The sequence below is a fragment of the Chaetura pelagica genome, unplaced genomic scaffold (genome assembly GCF_000747805.2).
Source record: "Chaetura pelagica isolate M959 unplaced genomic scaffold, ChaPel_1.0 scaffold391, whole genome shotgun sequence".
In the NCBI taxonomy this organism is placed as follows: Eukaryota; Metazoa; Chordata; class Aves; order Apodiformes; family Apodidae; genus Chaetura; species Chaetura pelagica.
Window position 1 is genome coordinate 1,165,367 of NW_009952047.1, and position 15,926 is coordinate 1,181,292.

Sequence of the window (15,926 nt, forward strand, 5' to 3'; positions counted from 1 at the left end):
AGTGATTGCCCAGCGGCAGCTGGAGAGCGGCCTTTTTGCTCCAAGGCTGCCCTAGGCCACCTCCAGGAGCTCGGCGTTGTCTTCAAGGGCACGGAGGGATCTGCCGGAAGGCTGGAGGAGCCCTGTGGTCGGCTGGGAAAATAAAGCATACATAGCTCTTAGGAAAGACAAGGTAATTAAAGCATAAACAGTTATTAGGAAAGATAAAAAGAGTTTTCCTTACTGATCTGTACTAGTGTATGTATTTTTTCTGATGTGTGGGGAAAGTGTTTGCCTCTGCCAGGCACATGGGCTGTGACCTGCAGTCCTGCTTTGCGTTGGGACTAGAACTTGAACTTGCTCTGCTTGCCCTGGCTCCCTCAGTGGCTGCACAGGGGGCACACTTGCCAGTCCTGTCACAGCAGCTGGACCTTAGATCCTCATTGTGACCTGCACTGTTTGCTGACATCAGGACCCCTACTGTCTCCTATCATTGGTGCAGTCAGTAGATTCCATATCCAGGATGGTCCAACTTGGTGGACCTCCTCAGTGCTGTGTGTTTGTGTTGACTCTTGGGCCAGGTGGGATACCGTTTGAGAGTGCACCTCTGAAACCCCACAAGTCAGCAGCATGGGAAAATGGAAGGTGCCTGAGGCTTTTCCCAGAGGGATTTTAGTTTAGGAGTTGAAGCAATTCTGGAACTTAAATGGATCTGGTTTGTGGTACTGGTTTTCTACACATCTAGGAAGAGCAGAAGTCTTGTGACTCCTCCCACACCCTGCACAGACCAGCAGCACATTCAACCCACAGACCTCTTGAAGGTGGGGAAAAGCCTTCCTCTGGGGAGCCTGACCCTGCTTCTTGGGCTGTCATGTCTTCCAGGGTCCTGTGGTCAGCAGCAGCAGGAGTTCTTCCCACCAGGAGCTCTTGAGGGTTTGTGAGCATGGAGGGGCCATGGCCTCATGTTCCCCTGAACAGCACTTACAGCACCAGTAGTGCCCAAGGGATGGTGGGACCTGCAGCACTCCTGGAGGGCAGCCCTCAGCCCTCTCTGGGTTGCCTTGCCATCAAAAATGATGGCCTGGGGCATGGCAGTGGCAGCTTCTCCAGGGATGGAGGTCAGCAGAGGCTAAGGCTATTCAATCCCTTTGTGTTTTTAGCATCTCCCATCTTAACTATATCATTGTGCAAATACCTGAGCATTGTCACAGACCCTGGCAGTGCCCCAGGAGCGTTCCTATGCTGACAGAGGGGGTCTCTGCATCTCCACTGACTCTGAGCCAAAGCTGAGTGGCCAGGTGATCCTTTGCTGTCCAGGCAGCACAAGCTCGGTTTTGATGCACTGTTCACCTCATTGTGCTGCTGCTCCAGCAGTTGCCAGGTGCAGTGGTCCTCCTCCTCCTGTGCCCAGCTGGGCACCTCCAGCAGCACAGGTCCAGAAGCAGGAGTGACCTGGCTGGCAGTGTTGGAAACCCTCTGACCACCAGCCTGCTCAAGGCTGTGGCCTCCCACTGTTAACTTCTGCAATTTCCATTCAGGTGCACATCACCAGCATGCAGCTGTGGGTATAGGTGGGCACATGTCTATCACAGCAGGGTTTTGGGTTCTTCCACTCTGCTGCAAACGTTCCAAATGCCATTTTGCAGCTACCATAATGAGAATCGCCCTCTCTTGACTTTGTTCCTTTTGGGTAGCAAGTGTTCATCATGACACTGGTTGACCCAGAAGCTGCCACGAGATGTGAAAATACACTCCAGCATTGCTTCAAACTGGTTGCCAGTCCTGGGAGCTGGAGCTGTGCAGGGCTGCTGGGAAGCAGCACCTGGGGTTGCATCTCCCTCCTTCCCTTGGGGTCTGGTGCTGCCACTGTGTTCAGGGCTGCCTCTCCAAAAGCCTCCAGAGAACGGAGAGCTGCCCGTTGTCTCTCATCACTGGAAGCTCAAGGAAGAACTTAGAGCTGCTCCCAACAGAGATTAAACATCTGAAAATGTCGCTGCTGCTGACCAGGACTACACACTGCAACAGCAAAGAGGCAGATGATCTTTTTCTGGCATGGCCCTTCGCTAACTGAGAAAATCATGTGATGTTTCTGCAGATGTATTAAGTGAACTGAGAGTCTCAAGAGCTTTTTCTTCTCTTCCCTGCCCTACCCTTGCCACTCTCCCTCTTCTCTCTTGCTGTCACAGCACCATGCCAAAGACAATGTCAAGGGTCTAAGAAACATTCTCAACTCCACATCCTGGTGTCTGCCTGAAGCCTTGTCAGGATGGTGGCAGCAGCAAGAGGCAACTTTTTTCTCGCAGGTAACATGGAAGTCGGATCAAAGACCTCCACAGAGTTTGGGAAATACCTCCTTCGATTCTAGTGGAGAGGACACAGCTTGCAGCTTCTGTCTGGAGCTCACCCTTGTGCTACTTTTCCAATTGCAGCAGCTCTTTCAGGAAAGCAAGAATTAAAATTATGTGCATCCCAAGGACCTGAAACTGAGAAAATCTCTGCCTTGTGCTACTAAAATCGTAAAACATGCACTGGAGACCTACAGAAAACCAGAGGAATTCCAAAACATGAGGTCTAGATTCAGCTCAGTTTTCCACATTGAACTAAATCTTCACTCCGATTCTTCTGCCCAGAAGCTGTGCATTGTCTTGAAGACGGGGCCATAAGGATCCCTGTCTGGAATCAAGCTCCTGAGACATGAATTGAAAGTAATTTAAGATCTCTAGTAGATATCCAGTCACAAGAAATAAGGGAATACAAGCTCAGTGTATCGTTGATAGCAGTATTAAAAATGTACTTCCTTTGTAGTTTTGATGCCAGTTGTCTCATTTCCCAATACACCGAGCTACCTCCCTCTGAAGAATCTGTCTCTGAAGCTGCTGACTTACATACGTTGTATGTTCCACCTCCCCTTCCCTATCAAACTCTCTGTTGTGCTTATGTGCTTGCTCATGGAAGTCAGGAAGCACACATAAACCTCCTCAGCTTGCTTCTAGGATGTTGTGAGAAGGGTTTGAATGCAGCACTCAGCATCCATCATCCTCTCCTTGACCACAAAGATGCAGTGAAGAGCAGAAAGCATGTGTTTCATGTCACATTCAACGTGGTACAGCAAATAACTATGTTTAGGCAGCATTAATCTTGTAGATGAGATCACCAGAGATGGCTGTTTGGCCAGTGCAATTAGCCCAAAAGTAATATATTCATAAGGCTGATGATATGCCCCTCAGATCTTTTTTTTTTTTTTTTTTAATCCTTTTTAATAAGGCATGGCTTTTTTTTTTATTAGAGCAAGGCTGGTTTATTAGTCTTGAAGTGTTTTGTTTGTTTGGGTTTCGGGGCATTGTTTGGAAAAAATTGTGATCAGCATGCTTTTGATTAGCTTAGCTAAGAGGAGCTTTGTTTAATGAAATGATTAATTGATTCAACCAGGTATGCAGCCACATTAACAGCTGCTTCAACAGATAAAAAAGATTTCAAATACAACCTTGCCTCATTATCATGAGGTAGTACCCATAGATACATGTTAATTATAAGGTTGATAAGAATATGCAACGATAGCTAATGTAGCTGAGTTATTTAATGAAGGCTATTGGAAACTGTCAGAAACAAAATCATCAAAACAAAATCAGCCAAGCAACTGGGCTAAATTTGGATTTAGCTCAGTTTAACATACCAATGATAATCAATTTCTCCTAGCATTACACGAGCAAGGAAGCTGCCACATAATTTCTTCATTTCTGCAGTACATGCTGTTTGAAAATAGAGGAATTACTTAAATTCAAACTAAAAGTTCAGTAGAGCCCCCTGCCTGCTTAGAAATAACTACATGCTTTTACCTGTTTTCTGTATTTTTTATGCAATGCCACCTGTAACCTAAAAGCTGTATAAATATAGATTAAAGGCTGTATAAATACAGATTTTGGTAAATACATGTAAGTTCATGGTAAACGGAAACCTAACAATATTTCAAAATCCTCATTGTGACCAGATGTTTTATATACAAACTAAAGACAGTACTTCAGCATACAAGCTGCTCCCAGGTCACCACAGACCAAGAATCAAAAGCTACAGATTCTGTGGTTAAGGAGGACAAAAGATGGATGTTTAGTATGAGACACAGACAGGTAAGGGTAAAAGAGAGACACAGGAAAGCAAAAGACAGCACTAAGCTCAAAGGAGAGTGACATGCCAGAGGACCCTGTCCAAGCACATTACCAGGCTTTGTGATTAGGAACACTGAACCTAAGACCCATTTGTCTCAAATCATAGCACTGCCAAAAATCCTGTGAGAGTTTGGATAGACAGGTCTCAGTTCCCTATCTCCAAATACAGGCTAGGAGTTTTCTTGCTGGATTGCCATTTCAGGGCCTCCTCTGCTGTTTGCTGCAGCCAGCTGCCATCACTCCTCCACTGCTGTGACCACTTCAAACGTTGCTGGGGAAAGGGATGCGTATCTGAGCAGAAGTCAATGCTACAGGACCTCGACTCACCATCAGAGGCTTGACAAAGCTCTGTAACGCATGAATGTGAACAACTGCAGTGAAGCAAAAACACACAAAACCTTTGCAGAAGCTAGACGGCAGTGTTGGCTCATGCTCTGAGGCACAGGCAAGCTACTGCTCCTGTTTTGCACGGTGGGCTCTAATTGTGGGTCCTCTGATTACAGGAATCAGGTTTGGACTTCCTTGTTTTTTGTCACCTGAAGAAAAAAATGGTTTACCCTCTCTGAAACTTAAGCCTTGATACCAACAACCGCCAAAGAGGTACTCAGAATTCATGGGGGAAAGCAACAGCCAGAAACTCCCGACAGCAGAGTTCCCAAAGCAGGAACATATCCCTTTCCTTAATAGTAAAAAAGCATTTCCTTTCTTATTCATGTTTCTGCCTGTCAGTAACTTGTCCGATTTAACAGTGACACACCACCGCTTGTCACTAAAAGGAAGTTGCAGTTTTTTAAATAGCTATTTGCATTCAAATGAGATAAAAAAGGTGGAGGGCCCTGCCACAGATACTGGCATAGAAGTATGGCTAAAAAGATAAAGACCTTCAAAGACTGTGTGTTGCCTCAAGCAGCCTTTAATGAATTTTACTCTGGCTCAGTGAGTCTGGTTTCCTTTTAGCGGTTGATTTGGCAAGTTGTTACTGCAGCGACTTCTAACAATAATGTCACAATAATCTTAACTAGATACAGCTTTGTGACTACACAGGAGTGCTTTGAAAGTCACTTTTCAACCTGGCAAGATATGCAGTAAGTTCTTCTAGTTCCTTCCTCCATGGCACACGTCACACTGAAGAATGGGAGGGCAACAGCCACTCCAAGGAAAAGCAGTAGGAATTATCTTCCACTTAGATGAGGATTATTTAGAAATTATAACAGCAGCTGAGAGCACAACATTGTCAGCAGATAGAGATGGCATTTACTTGCTTCACACTTTGGGATGTTACTGATTACAGTCCAAACAACAATATATTTTACCCAACATAATAGTTTTTTTGTAGTTATTTTCCTAGTCCTCTATTCCAAATGATACTTTAACTCTATCCTTGTGCAGATTCAAATAGCAAAGGAATCAAAATTATGAAAATAATGAAGTGATTAAATGTAATTAAGACTAAGTATGTATTGTATCATGAACTAAAGACTCAGTGCCAGCAATAGAGCCCAAAAGGAAAAAAGATTTCAACTGAAATTACTGAAATAATTTTCTAGCTATGCAGCTTGATGATCACACATTACCATTTTTCATCAGCTTCTCCACATTTCTTCAGAGGCTGTCAAGCACAGGATAATATGCTTTGTCTTCCCTACTGTCTTTTTCAGATGTAACTGTGGGTGGACAATACCTTTTGCAGCAGGCAAAAATGCCTAATGCAAGGAGAAATCTGTAGCAGAAGAAAAGAGGAAGGAATTGAAAAGGACACTTGCCCTAGGAGAGTAAATTCCAGCTCCAGACTAAAATCCTTGCAGGACTGCTATTTATTTATCAACATTTGTGTATCACTTTGTGGTACCCTCTACTTGGTTATCTTACATTCATGTGCCATACCTTGTTTGCAGGATCAGACCACAGGTATGAACGACATCTGCCCATGTACTTCCTCTCTCCCTGAAGGGCTCCAATGCACTCCAGTGCACAGTCCTGCATGTAGCAGTGGGACCCAAGGCCCTGACAGCTGGGCTCTGCTCACTTCAAAATGCTTTTTTACAGTATTTGTATTCCACAGGCTTGTGGACAACACTGTGTGAAACTTGTAGCTGAATGCTTTTGTCCATTATCATCCATCCGCCAACTAAATGAAGAAGGTGCATGACTTCAACAGCCTCTGCTTGGTAATGCTGAGCTCTCCTCCCCACAGAGAAAAGCTTTGGAGTATTTTACCTCGACAGAACAAAACAGTGTTAACATTTCATCCCTTGTTTCCATCTCTGTGCTGATGGCACCTACTAGAACCTATTCAAAAGGCAGTCAGTTAAACTATTATGTTTTGCTTCAGAAATACAGCATCCAGCCACAGGCTACAGATTTTATTGACTGCAACCAGGAGGATTTTGCCTCAGTAACGAACTCGGGGATTTGGTCTAGTGTTAAAGGAGTCAGTTTCATAATAAACCCCTCCTCAAACAATTGTAGTTCAACTGGGCCTTGATCCAAAGCACAGTGGAGGTAATGACTTCAAGGAAGTCCATCAGCACTCTTGTGTTGGGGGCATTGAGTAATTGTAACACTAAGAGAGCCAAATTTTTGTGAGAGTGTAAGACAGCATACATCCTATAGAGTCTACAGCCTTATGTAGAAGTGCTGCCAAAAGAAGTGAAGGGAAATACCATTGTACTTGTTTCCCTGAGCAGTAGCTGAGGAGAGAGTTGGCTGTGCTCACAAGCAAGCTGGGAGCTATCAGCTGACAGCAGTCTTCCCAAGGGCCCCATGCCAGAGCATCTTTCCAGGCCAGAGAGGGTTTTAAAGAGCCTTTTAAAAAAACAGCTAACATATACTTTTGACTAAAACCTTCTAAATCTTTACTGCAACTGCAACAGCTGATGGGATTGGTGGGCTACAAATGGAGCAGGGCAGGGTCAGTTTATGACAGCATATGTAGATTTTGCTCCTAAACCAGCAATCTGTAGCAGGAAAGTCATCCTGCTGTCCCAAGAGCAATGTAACCATTTTCTCACAACCACTGACAAATTCTTCTTTTTCCTCAAGAACTTGTGCAAATTTCTTTTACCACAGACAGCTCACCTACACTTCACGGAGAAAGGAGCAAATTTTTTCTCTTGCAAATATTTGTTCTCTTGTATGTCAATCCTAGGGAGTTATTATAGCCATGTAATAACATGACATTTCTGTCAGTCCTTTGTCTCTCCCGGTGTTCTCTCTGCCCACAGGGAGTTTTTCCTCTAAAATATTCCTTGCCTTTCACTCTGAGCCTGTAGTACACTGGAGAGCAAGATGGACAGAGGGTCAATCCTGGTCTGAGAGGTAGGACAGGAGGGGAGACAACACTGGGCAGGCAATGGCAAACTGCCTTCCTCAGGGTGAAGCAGGTCAGCAGAGGGCTATTCTTCCATCCCCCTAGGCAGCCCAGCACAAATGAGCGTGCCAGGACATCAGCCACTCATAGATGATGGATTTGCATCTTTGCTCACAGAGATTGTTTCCTTCTGAATGGTCCATTAATTCTTCCTTCCAGCAAGGGGGAAAAAAAATGCTGCCAAGGGAATTTTGTTTCTGGATAAAAAGAACTTTTTTACAACAAACATTAGCACAGAGTTGAGAATTCAGAAACAATTTCATTTTTTCAGATGGAGCAGGATATATTAATGTATATTAGCACAAATTCTATGTACAAATATGTAATTTAATACGCTTCATGAGGTGGTTGCATTTCAGATCACTAGCTCTTCATTTGAATGGATAATAATTTTCAATTTTCTCTATATAGTAAATGCTCAGAAAAAACACTTTCTAAACACAGATCTCAGTAGAACTTGATATAAACTCTTGGTTGTGTTTTCTGTGCAAGATTCACCCACAGCTTGTCAGTAAAATACATTGATTGCTCTGTCAATTTTTCTTTAGATAAATTCAGATTAGGAAGTCTGTATCCCACAGGAAGATACTTAACTACATCTCAAAACTACTTTGCTCATACTGTAGTCTGTTATTGGCCAAAATACTTCTCTCAGCCACATTACTGTTGATAATAAATACTAACTGGCTCCTTCCAGGAAAAGAGTTTCCAGTACTTATTCAGCAAATGCATACTTCTAGTTTGGGAAGGAACTTTAGAAACAGTTTAGTAGAATTTCTCTATTATTGGTTATAAGCATATGTTATTTTATTGCTTCTTTTGGGTTAAACATAGCTCACCTATGTTGTTTTTTTAAGTCAGATAATCCAACTGTAAGTGACACTTTAGGAACTTGTTTAAAACTTCAGTGCTGAATTAAATGGATGTCAAGCTCTAAGCAAAAGTGAGTTACAATTAGTTTTAGAAGAGAATCAAGCTATGCCTGCAGCCTGCTGGTAATTTACATTTTCACAACCACATTTTTCACTAGAATAAACGTCTTTCCCTGCTAATGTTGTGTGAATGGCCCAAACAAAGAAGTATTAAGACTGATGGTATGCATATGAATGTAGAGAACTGTCAGCATTAAATTAGCAATTAAATTTCCCTGTCTCTGCTAGGGGACAAAGTGCACAAGTAGAGACTTCTGAAACCACCTACCACTTGGAAAATGAGGCCACCTCAACCAGATAAAGTTTGACTCTTTTTCCTGACATGATTAGCTCAGCATATACAACATCACACCTTGAAAACCTTTTCTCTTTTAGGAGAAAAAAGTTCCTTTCTTTGCTTCAATTATAACAAGTTTAAGCACATCTTGCCACAAATTCAAATTTAAAAACTAAAATTGAAGTCAGGCTTTTGCTGAATCCACACCATCTTCCTTTGAAAATAGTATAATAAAAGCTTTCCAATGCCAGTAAGAAAGACAGAGACCACAAACTCTTACTCTAGAGTCACCATATTTAGCCTCACACTCAAGAACAGCAATACTGTCTTTTACTGCTATTAAAAGTCTTAAATGAAGCATTCAAGCAACACAGAGAACTAAAATGATTATTAAAAGCTACAATATAGCATCCATATTACATTCCATGTTTACAAATCTCTAACTCTTTAAATACCTTCTTCTCCTCTCACCCCTGCATGAATAAGTTAATTACTCTGGTATGAAACCAACAAATGAGTGTCAAGACCAGCCTCCTGTCTCATAACACAAGCCACCAAAAACTTAGGTATCTAGCTTAAATTAGCCAGTTAGGTTTACCTCCATAACTCAGGACACCTATTTTTTTCTGGATGGTCTAGTTTCCTCGGCTTCACCCATGTGACAGCCTTGGCTGGCTTATGGCAGGTGGCTCAAATAATTACTGCTTTCCTCTATAATTTCTTGGGAGTGCCTTAAAAATGTGAACCAGACATAAATCTTCAGTGCATTTAAGCCTGCATGAGAATACGGACATACAAGAGCAGAAGTTATAAGGGGATCTGGCTACACCAGAGCAATGCCAACTCTAAAGTTTATCAGTGGTTTCAGTTTAAGTAGTTTTACAAATTATCTGTTGACCACTGTCTGAGTTTGGGACATCACCTATACTTTTTCCTCTGAAACTACCCAACATTGCACATGCAGAAGCTGCAAGGCAAGAAGATTGTATTGTGACAGACAAAGATCATGGATTTCTCCTTGTGCAGGTTCAGTGCAGACATTTTATGTCTTCTGAGACAAAAGTTTTTAACAAAAAAGTGATCTGTATTAATGAATTTTTCACAAGTAACACTAGGCAGAGAGATGTCACCTGGATGGGGCAACCTCCAAGCCAGAAGTAGAAAGGGAGGTTCTCCAGAGCATCTCATCTGCATGCTCCTCTTCATTTATCCATGGCTTTCAAGATGCATGAAACTATTCTAATTAACCTTAAACAATGGCCTTTATGAAACAGAGTATGTGAAGAGGAAGAGACCAACATAAAATTTAACCTGTGTATGGTGTGAGAGTACCAACACTTTTCCTGTTAATGTCTAATGCCTGTTTATTTTTTGAGGAGAATTTTTAATGTATGAAGTACAGTCAGCAACTTAGCCCTCTGATTTGCCTTCTTGACTTGCTTCGGGTGCCTGATCCTAAGAGTTATGCATCAATGTCCTTCATATCCTCCTGTCGACCTTGAAAAATGGCAACTGGCCACAGAGCTGACTAAATGCTGCAGAATTATCAGACGAGCTTAATTGTTCAAAGACAAACTCATCACTTAGTTTACAATTAGAAAAAAGGTAACAAAGAATCAAGAAGGTATTTTTTAGCACTAACCAGGCCAGATATGGTTAAGTATGTACAAAACTGTATTTTGTAAAATATATCGTTTCCTGAACAGAGCCTGAACTGACAGTGCAAAAGTCAATCTCTTTGTTTTTCCTACTCTTTCAACAGGGTCTGCCCATACTACAGTAAGCAGACTGTAAGCTGAACAAAAAGGCATGTCCTTTGCTTTGTGGTCTCATCCCACACCTCACCTTCCCAACACTGATTGTGGCGCTCTCCACTCCCAAATCCTCCTGTGCACATGAGAGGTGCCTTTTTTGAGGTCAGAACCAGCATAAGAAGAAAATATCAGGAGTGCTTGTGTGGGCTGACATGCATTTGCCACTAACCATTCACACAGGACAGCTGGCATGTGAATTGTATAGCTCTAAATAAAACTTGTGAGGACACGGGAGATGGGCAAACTCCACGAGGTAGGTTTTTCTGCCTTGTTCTTCACCAAGAGAAGACCAACACTGTAACAAAATTTGGGTTTTTTTTGTCTGGGAAGAGTAGGCAGCACCCACTAATACCCTAATAATTTAGAGAAAGAATGAATAGATGAGAACCACATTTCTGCCTAAGAAAATATGCTTTTTTGCTTGCTGAGCTGATCTTTCAGGCTGCACCATCTGCCGGACCAGGCAACATACTTCTAACAATGAGATCCAGGCATGCAGTGAAGAGATTAATTCACATCAGCTATAATACCTATTGAAACAACTCATTGAATCAGCCAGGTTGTGCCATCCCACATGCCTGACAGGCTTAATCTAATGTCTCATTTTGGCCTTGGGGGTTATCAGTGGGCAACTCTACCTACTAAGTGATTGAAAAGACATTTTCCCAGGTCAGTTTCTGTTTCCTGGAATTCAGGCATTGCTGACTATCTTCCCTGTGTTGCCCATTCCAGTCTTTCCTTTCCAATCTTATCTCCTAGAGGGCATATGCAGCTTTTTATTAACTAGAAATCAAAGTATGAAATCAGCAATATTCTGATTTCAGAGAAGCTCTGAAGGTACCATGTGGGCTTGTAATGGCACCAAGTTAACACTGTATTGATCTAAAAAACTTGTAGTTCCTCTGAAAACATAGAAGCTGATTCATCTAAGAGGTCAAATGTTGTTTCCTTATGCCTGCAAAACCTTGAAATATGTTACACCTGTAGGACACAAGGAATTTCAGGAATGATATAGTAACTATACATTTTTGCAGAAATTACAGACTTCTTTAAACACAAGTCTTTTCAAACAAAACTGAGCCACCAGGTACACATCTCAGCTAACAGAAAGCACACAGCACCCACCTGTCACCATTTGACTCAGGTCCAACAACAATGCTCTCGATCCCCTCCCAGGTAGGGAAGGAGAGAGATAAAAAGAGAGAGACTTGGCTGGATTGAAAACTAGACTACACAGCTTTAATTAAAACACTAATGAATGATTGTTGCCTTCTAAAGGTTTGGCAACCTGGTCCAGGAACGGCACAGCGACCCCTCTTGGCCGTCTGGGACCATCAGCACACAGACACCAATGTGGTGGATGGCAAAATGGCGTTTATTAGTGCACAATACAGCTTTTTATACCCTGGATTGTACTCTGAGTTAGCAGCGTCACTTCCGTCTGCTTACTTCATATACTAAGCCCTATTGGCTATCTAGGGGGGAGGGGGCCCTATCTTTCCGTACAACGCGATATCTTCCGGCCACCAGTCCCTGGCTACATTTTTCCCACAGGCTGCATTTTCCTACATTTCCCCCCTCCCTATGCCTAATTAAATTGCCTAAAATATAACTACCCTAAAAAATTCATGTATAAAAATCTTAAGACTTAAAACTTACTAAATGTATCTTAACCCTGATCTATGTTTCATAGCAGCATTACTTACTGGACATATCTTAACCTTATCTTATGTTTTATAGCAGCATTAGGTTTTATAGCAGCATTAGTGTATCTCTTAAAATTAAATAGGAAATATAAGGCACGTTAAATAAGAGGTAGTTAGAGGGTAACAGGATAGGGCTGAGGATAGTTGAACAAAAAACTGAGCAAAAACATTCTTAAAGCAATTGTTGGTGTTTTACCACCATAATGTTCACCTTCTCCAGCCGGCTTTTGACACACGACACAAGCCTGTTCAATATACAGGGTCCAAAAATCAAAACTGTCACGATCGTTATGATCGGCCCTGTCAGGGTAGATATCAGGGTGGTTAGCCATGGTCAGTGGTTAAACCATGATGAAAACGAGCTTTGTTGTGCCTCTTGTTCCCTTCTTCATTTTTCCAGTCCCTCCCGTAATTTGGCCATTGTGTCCCTCACTATTCTGGTGTGATCCACATACACACAACATTCCTCCTGCGGTGCAGCACATACTCCTCCTTGCTGTAAAAACATTAAGTCTAACCCTCTTCTGTTTTGCAATACTACTTCAGACAGTGACCTGAGTGATTGTTCCAAGGCACTGATTGATTGTTCAATTCTAGCCAGATCCTCATCTACTGCCATCCTCAAGGCACTAAATTCTTTGTCCTGTCGAACTAAAGATGCCACTCCTGTACCTGCTCCCGCTCCTCCTAAGATCATTAAAGTACCTAATGTTAGTGCTGTAAAAAGCTCTCGTCTTGACAGATGATGCTCTGGGATAATCACTGAGTCATAGACAAAGTCTTCAGAGTGATAAAAGATCTTAGCGACTATGGTTACCTGGACACAATATTCTGAGGACTCTTTGATCCCGTCCAATGGCACACATGGTGTAATTCCTGCAAGAGAGCAAACCCACTTGGTATTGTTGGCTGGCACTAACCACTTGGCAGGGGTCTTAATTTGGATCCACTTGGCACACAGTTGTTCTTTGTGTTTTGGGACTTTACCCACACACATGCCTCTTCCCACCACCTGCTCTAACGTAATCCCTAGCTTTTCTGTGTCCCAATTACACTGAGCCGGATTTGCATTGTTCTCAAGTGTGGGTGTGTTGCTGATTCCCACAGCCTCATAGAAGGGTGGTTTTACGCCATAGCACAGCCAACAATGCTCTGTAAAATTTGGGTTAGTTTTGTTCAGTACCTGATAGCTAGCCTGCATCATTTTCCAGAGAGAGTTGTCACTAAAAGGACTGGTAGTGGGCCTAACAGGTGCGATAGCTCTTTTTGTCTGGGAAGAGTAGGCAGCACCCACTAATACCCTAATAATTTAGAGAAAGAATGAATAGATGAGAACCACATTTCTGCCTAAGAAAATATGCTTTTTTGCTTGCTGAGCTGATCTTTCAGGCTGCACCATCTGCCGGACCAGGCAACATACTTCTAACAATGAGATCCAGGCATGCAGTGAAGAGATTAATTCACATCAGCTATAATACCTATTGAAACAACTCATTGAATCAGCCAGGTTGTGCCATCCCACATGCCTGACAGGCTTAATCTAATGTCTCATTTTGGCCTTGGGGGTTATCAGTGGGCAACTCTACCTACTAAGTGATTGAAAAGACATTTTCCCAGGTCAGTTTCTGTTTCCTGGAATTCAGGCATTGCTGACTATCTTCCCTGTGTTGCCCATTCCAGTCTTTCCTTTCCAATCTTATCTCCTAGAGGGCATATGCAGCTTTTTATTAACTAGAAATCAAAGTATGAAATCAGCAATATTCTGATTTCAGAGAAGCTCTGAAGGTACCATGTGGGCTTGTAATGGCACCAAGTTAACACTGTATTGATCTAAAAAACTTGTAGTTCCTCTGAAAACATAGAAGCTGATTCATCTAAGAGGTCAAATGTTGTTTCCTTATGCCTGCAAAACCTTGAAATATGTTACACCTGTAGGACACAAGGAATTTCAGGAATGATATAGTAACTATACATTTTTGCAGAAATTACAGACTTCTTTAAACACAAGTCTTTTCAAACAAAACTGAGCCACCAGGTACACATCTCAGCTAACAGAAAGCACACAGCACCCACCTGTCACCATTTGACTCAGGTCCAACAACAATGCTCTCGATCCCCTCCCAGGTAGGGAAGGAGAGAGATAAAAAGAGAGAGACTTGGCTGGATTGAAAACTAGACTACACAGCTTTAATTAAAACACTAATGAATGATTGTTGCCTTCTAAAGGTTTGGCAACCTGGTCCAGGAACGGCACAGCGACCCCTCTTGGCCGTCTGGGACCATCAGCACACAGACACCAATGTGGTGGATGGCAAAATGGCGTTTATTAGTGCACAATACAGCTTTTTATACCCTGGATTGTACTCTGAGTTAGCAGCGTCACTTCCGTCTGCTTACTTCATATACTAAGCCCTATTGGCTATCTAGGGGGGAGGGGGCCCTATCTTTCCGTACAACGCGATATCTTCCGGCCACCAGTCCCTGGCTACATTTTTCCCACAGGCTGCATTTTCCCACATTTCCCCCCTCCCTATGCCTAATTAAATTGCCTAAAATATAACTACCCTAAAAAATTCATGTATAAAAATCTTAAGACTTAAAACTTACTAAATGTATCTTAACCCTGATCTATGTTTCATAGCAGCATTACTTACTGGACATATCTTAACCTTATCTTATGTTTTATAGCAGCATTAGGTTTTATAGCAGCATTAGTGTATCTCTTAAAATTAAATAGGAAATATAAGGCACGTTAAATAAGAGGTAGTTAGAGGGTAACAGGATAGGGCTGAGGATAGTTGAACAAAAAACTGAGCAAAAACATTCTTAAAGCAATTGTTGGTGTTTTACCACCATAATGTTCACCTTCTCCAGCCGGCTTTTGACACACGACACAAGCCTGTTCAATATACAGGGTCCAAAAATCAAAACTGTCACGATCGTTATGATCGGCCCTGTCAGGGTAGATATCAGGGTGGTTAGCCATGGTCAGTGGTTAAACCATGATGAAAACGAGCTTTGTTGTGCCTCTTGTTCCCTTCTTCATTTTTCCAGTCCCTCCCGTAATTTGGCCATTGTGTCCCTCACTATTCTGGTGTGATCCACATACACACAACATTCCTCCTGCGGTGCAGCACATACTCCTCCTTGCTGTAAAAACATTAAGTCTAACCCTCTTCTGTTTTGCAATACTACTTCAGACAGTGACCTGAGTGATTGTTCCAAGGCACTGATTGATTGTTCAATTCTAGCCAGATCCTCATCTACTGCCATCCTCAAGGCACTAAATTCTTTGTCCTGTCGAACTAAAGATGCCACTCCTGTACCTGCTCCCGCTCCTCCTAAGATCATTAAAGTACCTATTGTTAGTGCTGTAAAGAGCTCTTGTTTTGACAGATGATGCTCTGGGGTAATCACTGAGTCATAGATAAAGTCTTCAGAGTGATAAAAGATCTTAGGGACTACAGCTACCTGGACACAATATTCTGAGGACTCAGTGATCCCATCCAACAGCACACATGGTGTAATTCCCGCGAGAGAGCAAACCCACTTGGTATTGTTGGCTGGCACTAACCACTTGGCAGGGGTCTTAATTTGGATCCACTTAGCACACAGTTGTTCTTTGTGTTTTGGGACTTTACCCACACACATGCCTCTTCCCACCACCTGCTCTAACGTAATCCCT

The 15,926-nt window shown here is 42.5% G+C and overlaps 1 protein-coding gene across 1 annotated transcript in view; it reads right to left on the minus strand.

The window, feature by feature from the left end:
• TOPORS (topoisomerase I binding, arginine/serine-rich, E3 ubiquitin protein ligase) overlaps positions 1-15,926 on the minus strand; it is a 21,657-nt gene that overhangs the window by 5,046 nt on the left and 685 nt on the right. The window lies entirely within an intron of this gene.